General features: G+C 41.0%; 1 protein-coding gene across 1 annotated transcript in view; it reads left to right on the top strand.

Moving 5' to 3' along the window:
- Positions 1-8,365, top strand: part of LOC309666875 (uncharacterized protein) — a 367,169-nt gene that overhangs the window by 103,543 nt on the left and 255,261 nt on the right. The window lies entirely within an intron of this gene.

Genomic DNA, 8,365 nt, shown 5'->3' with positions numbered 1-8,365 from the left:
CTGCTCGCAGCAACTAGAGAAAGCCCACGCACAGCAACAAAGACCCAACACAGCCAAAAATAAAAACAAATAAATAAATAAATTTATAAAAAAGAAAAACAAAACAAAAAAAAGAAGGGGTATATGGGAATTCCCTGGTGGCCAGTAGTTAGGACTCGGTGCTCTCACTGCCGGGCCTGGCCATGCAGTGTGGCCAAAAAAAAAAAAAAAGGAATCCAAATAAATAAATAAGAAAGAAGGGGTATGCTCTCTACTCTACTGGCTTGAAGTGTGGACGTACCACAAGATGGAAGCCACGTGGTGAGGATAACCGAACAAGAAGACAGAATGAGCATAGGTCCCTGATGAATTCTTAGAGCCAGCCCCCCACATTTAAACAAACTCAGCAAGTAAACTCCTCTCTCTTACAACTTACCTTTTTTATAACTTATATTAGAAACAAGGATATCCGTAGAAAAAATCAGTTTCAGGCCTCCAAGAATTTATGATTTTGTGAGACCCTAAAGTGAAAGAAATGGCAAGCTGGTTTTTCCAGATTCCACTGAAAAGACATTTACAGAGACTGACTCTTTTCCCCTCTTTGCTTCCCTTTTGATTTGAAAAAAACTGAATTCACATCACCTCCCTCTTTCTTGCTAATCAGTACAATTTTTAAAAATTGAGACACCTTAGATAAATCATACATTTTTTATTAAAATGCATTCTTTGTAAGAATTTGCCATGACTCATCTATGATTGTTCCAAAGATTTATATGACCAACTCATGTCAGTTTTTCCACAGCATGATCTTCCCTCTTTTCTGAATATCTGTCAGCACACATCTGTGCTGTGTGTACAAAATTTCACCACTTGAGAGCCCTACATTTGAAAGAATCAAGTTTGCCTCATTTTTCAAACAGTGCTAATTCGGTTTAAAAATACTTTTCTCATTATGTTATTGCAAGGGTCTTCTTTTATTCTATCTCACGCTTTAGTCTATCCTGGATCTAATACTTATTTAATTGGGATTTTACTGTTGGGAAGGCAGAAGGCTGAATAAAATTTGGCTATCATTTCCCAACCCCTGTCAAATTTCTTGTCATGTATTAAAAGGATGAAGGAAGGTATTGCTTTCTTCAGATAACACAAGACAAACACTAGAAATTCAATCCATTTGGAAAACATCTTCCTCACATCTTTTATCTGTAGGGTAATTTCCTTTTTTTGTTGTTTTTTTGGTTTTTTGTTTTATTTTATTTATTTTTTTATACAGCATGTTCTTATTAGTCATCTATTTTATACATATTAGTGTATATATGTCAATCCCAATCTCCCAGTTCATCCCACCACCCCCCACCCACCCCCCGCTTTCCCCCCTTGGTGTCCATATGTTTGTTCTCTACATCTGTGTCTCTATTGCTGCCTTGCAAACTGTAGGGTAATTTCCTTTGTAGTGGGTTTCTCAATGCAAATTGGACACAGTTTATTCATATACAAGTCCAGGGAAATGAATTTGTATGTACCCCACAGGAAAGATTCATGGAGACATCTACTCCTCGTCACTTTAGAACTATAGCAATCTCTGCAATATATCTCTTTCTGTAAAGATCTTAGGGCTACCCAATAGTCAGTTTTCATAAGGCAAGATATCTCCATCCCTGCTCTATATGGAAGACAAACTAGAATCATTATTACCACTTTAAATCTCTTCAGCAGGTTAGTGTATTTTTAGTAGTATAACTCAATCATCCAACATATATTTATTGATTTCCAATTAGAAGAAAGACTCTGCCCTTTATAGGAGATACAAGTAAAGATATTATTTCTGCCCTTAAGGAGTTGCCAATCCAGCTGCAGAAATTTGTAAGAGTCCCTAGCTTTTCAAGATGAACAGAAGCTTTTAAAAGAACAAAGTAATGATACCTCATAAAAGAGCATTCCTAAGAAAGGCTACATTCCACCTTGGGCTGTTCAAATACATTATGTTTGTCATCGTATCACCTGCGTTTGAATAGGCTTTTTAATCTTCAGTGAATTTAGTACTTAGTAAGGGCTGCATCCTATAAATCCTTGTGGTCCTCAATGTCCATCTTAGTGCCATAAACACAAAACACATCAATGAATGAATGAGTGAAAGAGTAAATGAATAAACTTCCAATACAGTGTCAATGGAGTTCACAAAATGATCTAATTCATCTTCAGATTAACAACCAGGACATTATGGCACAATAAAAGAGGGACTAAAGGCACCTTGCTTGCACTTGTATCAACACAAATCTTCAACAAGTACTTACTGAGGGCTCTGTATGTGTCAGATATTGTTTTAGTTGCTGGGAATACAGTGATGAATAAGCCAAGAATTTGTCCTAAAGAAGCTTACATTCTAGGGAGAAAATAATGCTGAAGAAAGGATTTCTCTATGGTAAATGAAGCAGCCAGTGAGAAAAGGAAGATTACAACCATGTCAACTTGGGCTTACAGGTGAACAGAACTTGTTCACGCAAGCTTTATAAAATTCAACAATAAAATGGCTTCAGTCTCTCAAGTGAATAAAGCAAAATGAATTACTCCTTGAAAAGCAGAAATGAAAAGTTATTACAATTCTCTTTTACCTTATTGGTTCACCCGTAAGGGAGACATTTTTTAAATAAACTAAAATAAAAATTTTTAATTTTCAGAAAGAAATAGCTGAACTGTGCTTTGAATAAAATTTTATTCTGTGCCTTAAGCCAATGTTTCTTCAATTTATGTGCTATCTTTTCTTAATTCCTTCTGTCTCTTTTAGCAATCTTTACCAATGCATTAATTTCTTCACTAAAATTCTTATGAGAAAAACACTGATACGTTGCCCAATTTTTAAAAAGTACTTATGTCTTATGTAATCTACTGAATAAAATACTGTTAATTAAAAGAAGTTTAACTGTTCTTAGCTTCCTCCCCATGACCAGTCAGCCCCCTCCCTTCCCCCCTCTGTAGTGAGCCAGAGATTAGCTATCAATGAAATGAATGTTTCTTTCTTTCTAAAATTTAAATTTCTAAGTTGCTATAATTGAATCACTATCAGGAAGGTACCCTTTATCACCAGTGGTAGGTAAAGATGGAGAGTAGAAATCCATCCTTCACTAACTTGAAAAATTATTTTGAAAGTAGGAAATTTGAACTTAAAATGTTACTGCTTGTTATTCATTATAAATACTGCTAAATATTGAATTAGACTAGATAGAGCTTCCACCATATATAAAATATTTGGGCTCAATTCATTTTGGAAATATTTCACTTCTATGATGTCAGGCCATGTCAGGAGTTTTGCAGCTTTTCTGTAGAAAATAATATACTGAAGATATATATGTGTCAGCCATACTTTATTCATTTTTACCCTTTTAATTCTTAATGATTAAAAAAAATTTTTTAAAGCACTTGTTTCTGAATCTCCTTCCAGACCACCCATCCAACACTGAGTTAGGTTTCCCAGTACAGAAGTGGTACCCAGACCACTAAGGTACCATCATGGAGGGGGAGAACATGGAAACCTGTCACCAAAGCAACCAGAACACCATAGATTTTGGGAAGGAAGGAAGGAAGGAAGGAAGGAAGGAAGGAAGGAAGGAAGGAAGGAAGGAAAGAAGGAAAGAAGGAAAGAAGGAAGGAAGGAAGGGAAGGACAGGGAAGGAGTCTGGCATCAGTGGTGGAGATGACCACATATTCACAATCTCATTTCTCCTGCTGCGCTCAGAAATACCCCACATTTGCCATCTCCCTTGCATTTGAAAGTGACCATTAGACTATGTTCTAGGGGATGGAATGGGGCAGTGATGTTCGCCACCTTCAGGCTTGACCCATGAAACTCCCCAAATAAAACTGCACATTCTCCTTCCCTTTTCTTCCAGGCCAGCCAGCTGCAGAGGATTAGGGAAGCTATCTCAGGAGGCTCCAGGTGATGACGGAACCACTAGTGGGAGTGAGGGCAACAGAGCATCCATATTGGATGTGTGATGTGAGTAAGAAAGACATCTTCTCTGGGGTAACCCACTGAGATTTTAAGGTGTCTCTTACAGTAATACAGCCCCCCGGACAATACAGCACCTAAAGAAATGAATTGGTAAGGAACTCCATATCTCCATCTAGTCCTGTGAAGTGGTGCATCCTCATCAACAAGGCTCCGTTAGGTCATCTCTAAGGAGAAAACAAGCAGCTCTAGAAGCTTCTCCACGTCAACTGGGAAAGGGATGCATCTTGTCCATTTATATACCGTAAAACATCAGGAGGGAGAATTTCATTACTCAAAAGGGGAATTTAATATTCTTTGATGCTGTATTGATGGCAAATGATCTCTTTATTCCTTTGGGGGGGAGGCGAGAATCCTGGGGCAGTAACGATAGATTTCGTTGACATATGAAGCACTTTTGGCAAACCTAGCGAGCCTTTTGGTTGTGATTTATATCTAGTCAGGGAGAAATGACATCTGGGCTGTCTGATTTATTCACTAGCAAAATGCTGGCTGAACCTAAAATAAGAAAATAGAGATTTATGTAACAGATTGCAGCGCCTTAATTTAAGAATGGTTAGGAAACCAGCAGACACTCCACGGCTCGGCTCTGCTTGGAATCACATGCTGCAAGTTAATATTACCTTTCTCAAAGCATTAGTCACATGTTGAGAGTTAGGGCATTATTTCTTCACCTGAACATTTTCAAAATGACTATTTCATATCCAAATAAGTCCTGGCATTAAATGACCTTTTGACTGCCATGAAAAAGCAAACAGCTCTTGTGGAATTTAGCGCACCGCTATGATCTATTGTGCCTCTGCTTGGAAGCCCACAAGTGACTTCGCATTCATCTCCATGCCAGGAGAACTCGGAAAATACTGGGACTTGATAGTAAGAATTCTGTCCCCTCTATTAAGAAGTCAATGTCATAATTGTTTCCTTTTCAAAACTCCCCAAATTTTTCCTGGAGTGCACTCAATGCTGTAAACACCAAAATGCAATTTCTCCCTGGTCTCAGCGCCTGCACTAGATGTTCTTCTCCCAAGACACCAATTTCTTCTCGTCTTGGGAACACTGAGTCAAGTCACAGAGCTCTGCTTCTTGCTTCCTGCTTTACCTGGTCTGTGAGAAATCTCAGCAACGTTGTGCAATCCCCTCTAGAGAGAAAGTGGACTCCTCGGCAGGACTGTGTTGTGCTAACCTTATTCTAACCCCTCCCTGCATTTCTCCCATTTCTCATCCATACATTAGTTGATCAAGCAATACATTTATCATGTTAACTGGCTGAAATTCCAAATGAGCCTGGGGCATTCGCGGAGAGCGCGGGGGGAAAAAAAATGGTAGTAGAGAGAAGAATGATGAAATAAGAAGGGAAGAGGAAAGAAGATAGGGAAGGAACAACAAGATAGAGAGAGGAAAAGAGGGAGGGACGCAGTCCATATTTCCATCAGTGGTCAGCAGGTGAGAAAGTTGAGTGCCGTATCAAAGGATCATTAAACAGGAGTATTTACCTTTTTCCTTTAAGGAAAACTTTTATTTACCTTTTTCCTTTAGAGGCTCTTGCTATTGCTGCTTTATGCTTTCAAATTCCCTATACAGTGAAGAGATTGCACTGAAGAATCCCTCCCGCCATATGGAATTTTGTCAACTCATCATGCCTTCCTCAAAGCCAAGGTTTGGGAAGAGTTACTGTTGTAACAATTGAGGATGAGATTTTTATCCTTAGCAAGGTGGGGACACTAGATTATAAATACAACTTCTTCCAGGAATATTTGTCCGTTTAACTACAAGAAAAATTTTTCTTCAGCCAAAGAAATGGATCTGTAGTGGATATAAAATTTGGTCCACAAAACTAGAGTGCAAGAAATATCACATTTATTTCTTGTCTTAATCTGCTCCAAGTTCATTTTTCTCTGAGGCTGTGAGAAATTCAATCACTGTCATTACTGGGGCTTTAGTTCCACCTCCCCAATCATGCAAAGTTCCCTGTAATCTTATGGATTAGACAATGCTAGAAGGCCCTGGTCTTCTGTCCACATGTGGTCATCACTGATATGCTTGCTTCCCAACCCCAAGACGTCCCCCAGAGGCAAGGAATTCCTCAGTTTCAAGCCAAGCCTACACTCCCAGGGGCTCAGGTCATATGTCTGCCCACCTCACCCCCATCCCCCGGAGAAATCCCCCTTCTCGGGCTCTGTGTCTAAGTGTGTGATGACGAGAAGTATCTGGCACTTTCTTGGGCCCCCAGTTTCCTTTTCTCCTTTCCAGGCCAGTCAATTCTTTCTTTTGAACTCCGAGCAGTGTAATTCATCTGCCCACTCCTCTTCCAGGAGCATCCAGTGTGACAAGCCCGAGTTTTCACAAATGAACACTAAGCATCGAAGAAGAAGAATTGCCTTCTTTGCCTCGTAACTCCTGCTTTCTTCCCTGTATCACACACCTTTCCAAGATAAGGGAACACAGAGACCTGGCCCCAAGAACAAAATAACAGTCAACAACTCAATAAACAATCCCTCCACAAATAACCAGACATGGAATGAGAGGCCTCACTGAGGGGATGAAGTGGAAGAAACTGCAGGGCAGTGGGGTCTCTGGCTTCACCCTGTGTCCCTCCCCTGGGGAAGAAGCACCCACACCAGTCACCCAGACACGAGAAGAGAACCTCCACGGGAAAGGGACTCGATTTAGTCTTGGAAGGAACAAAGCTTTTGACTGAGAAAAACTGGGGCTCAAATAGCAATTCTACCATTGAGAAACTATGTGACGCTGTGCAAATTAATCTCTACCTTGCATCTTAGTGTTCTCTCTGTAAAATAGGTAGTAACACCTTCTTGCAAAATACTGATGAGGAGTAAATGGGCCCCCCCTCTCTCTTGACTCCTCTCCCAAATGTACCAAATGACTCTCTAGGATGCAGGATGGCAGGGCAGGCCAGGGGGAACAGCCTAAAAATCCCAGAAGATCTTCCTCTCCAGCCCAGTGTCTTAGTAAGGTCCACGTGCCAGATCAAGCAGGTGAAAGGGAAGGTACCCGGAATGAGAGGTGACCGTTCCCACCCCCTCTCCTTTCCCTGAGGCCCTGAAGAGTATCCTCAAAACTACACGACATGGTGGTTTAAGCCCTAACTAAGCCTTGCAGTCAATCAGAACCAGGTTTGGATCCCAACTTCATCTCGACAGGCTGAGTGAGCCTACTGAAGTGTGAAACAGGGATAATCCTCTTTACAACAAGAAATATTGTAAAAAAAAAATGAGAGGGCTTCCCCCGTGGCGCAGTAGTTGAGAGTCTTCCTGCCGGTGTGGGGGACGCGGGTTCAAGCCCTGGTCTGGGAGGATCCCGCGTGCCGTGGAGCGGCTGGGCCCGTGAGCCACAATTGCTGAGCCTGCGCGTCTGGAGCCTGTGCTCCGCAGCGGGAGGGACCGCGATGGTGAGAGGCCTGCGCACCGCGGTGAAGAGTGGTGGCCCCCGCTTGCCGCGGCTGGAGAAAGTCCTCGCACAGAAACGAAGACCCGACACAGCCATAAATTAATTAATTAATTAATTTTTTTAAAAAAATGAGATGACACTAAAGGTTTAGCCCAGTGTCGGACAATCATATAGCAGCACGCCTATTATCATGGTCATTAACATCTTCTGTCCACCTGCTAAGAAACCTTTCCATAAATACACCAGTTGTGGAGATCTTTCCTTTTCCTTTTGGTTTAGTTGGTTTTATTCTCAAACAATTTTTAGCCTCTTCTTGATTATGTTCAATCATGTGTGAATTCCATTAATTCACTAATTTGGAATCCTAATAATTATCAGCAACTCCAAAGCAGCTCCAAGGTATCAAAGTTCACAAACAGCAGAGAGCAGCTTCCATGGAGCTACAATGAACATCCTGCCCCACGGTGCAAAGCCAAGTGTGCACAAGACATATGCTTGTAAACAGTCTCGCCTTCACCCAGGATGCCACCTTTCATTATGATGATTACTCTCTTTTTCCTCTTCAAGGCTGACAAGTTGCACCAGGTATTTCCTTCTTACTTAGATACCAGAATAAAGTCTCTTCCAAACTTCTGGTTTTTGAGTTCTGATGTCAGGGTGTCGGAGCCAGCCCCTGAGTCACGCAGCCCGAATCCAAGCTGAGGGAAGGTGGTTTTCATTTCAGGAACTCGGCTCGGCTTCCTGGAGACTAAACACAGCAGCATCAATAAACAGGGGAGAAAAGAGGCAGTAATGAAGGAAAAATTTAAACTTCAGTTTCAGTATTAACCAACAAGCATACAGTAGTTGAACATGGCTGTACAATAAATGCATTTCTATATGGTAGAAGGCAAGGATGAAGATGGCCCGATTTTGCCATCATACAGCCAACAGGGATGGAAATAGCATTTTCTTAAATGTGCAGCCTTTCTA

The sequence above is a fragment of the Balaenoptera physalus genome (assembly GCF_965194825.1).
Source record: "Balaenoptera physalus genome assembly, chromosome: 9".
Classification (NCBI taxonomy): Eukaryota; Metazoa; Chordata; class Mammalia; order Artiodactyla; family Balaenopteridae; genus Balaenoptera; species Balaenoptera physalus.
Note: the sequence above shows the minus strand (reverse complement) of the source record. Positions and strands in the feature narration are given on the sequence as shown.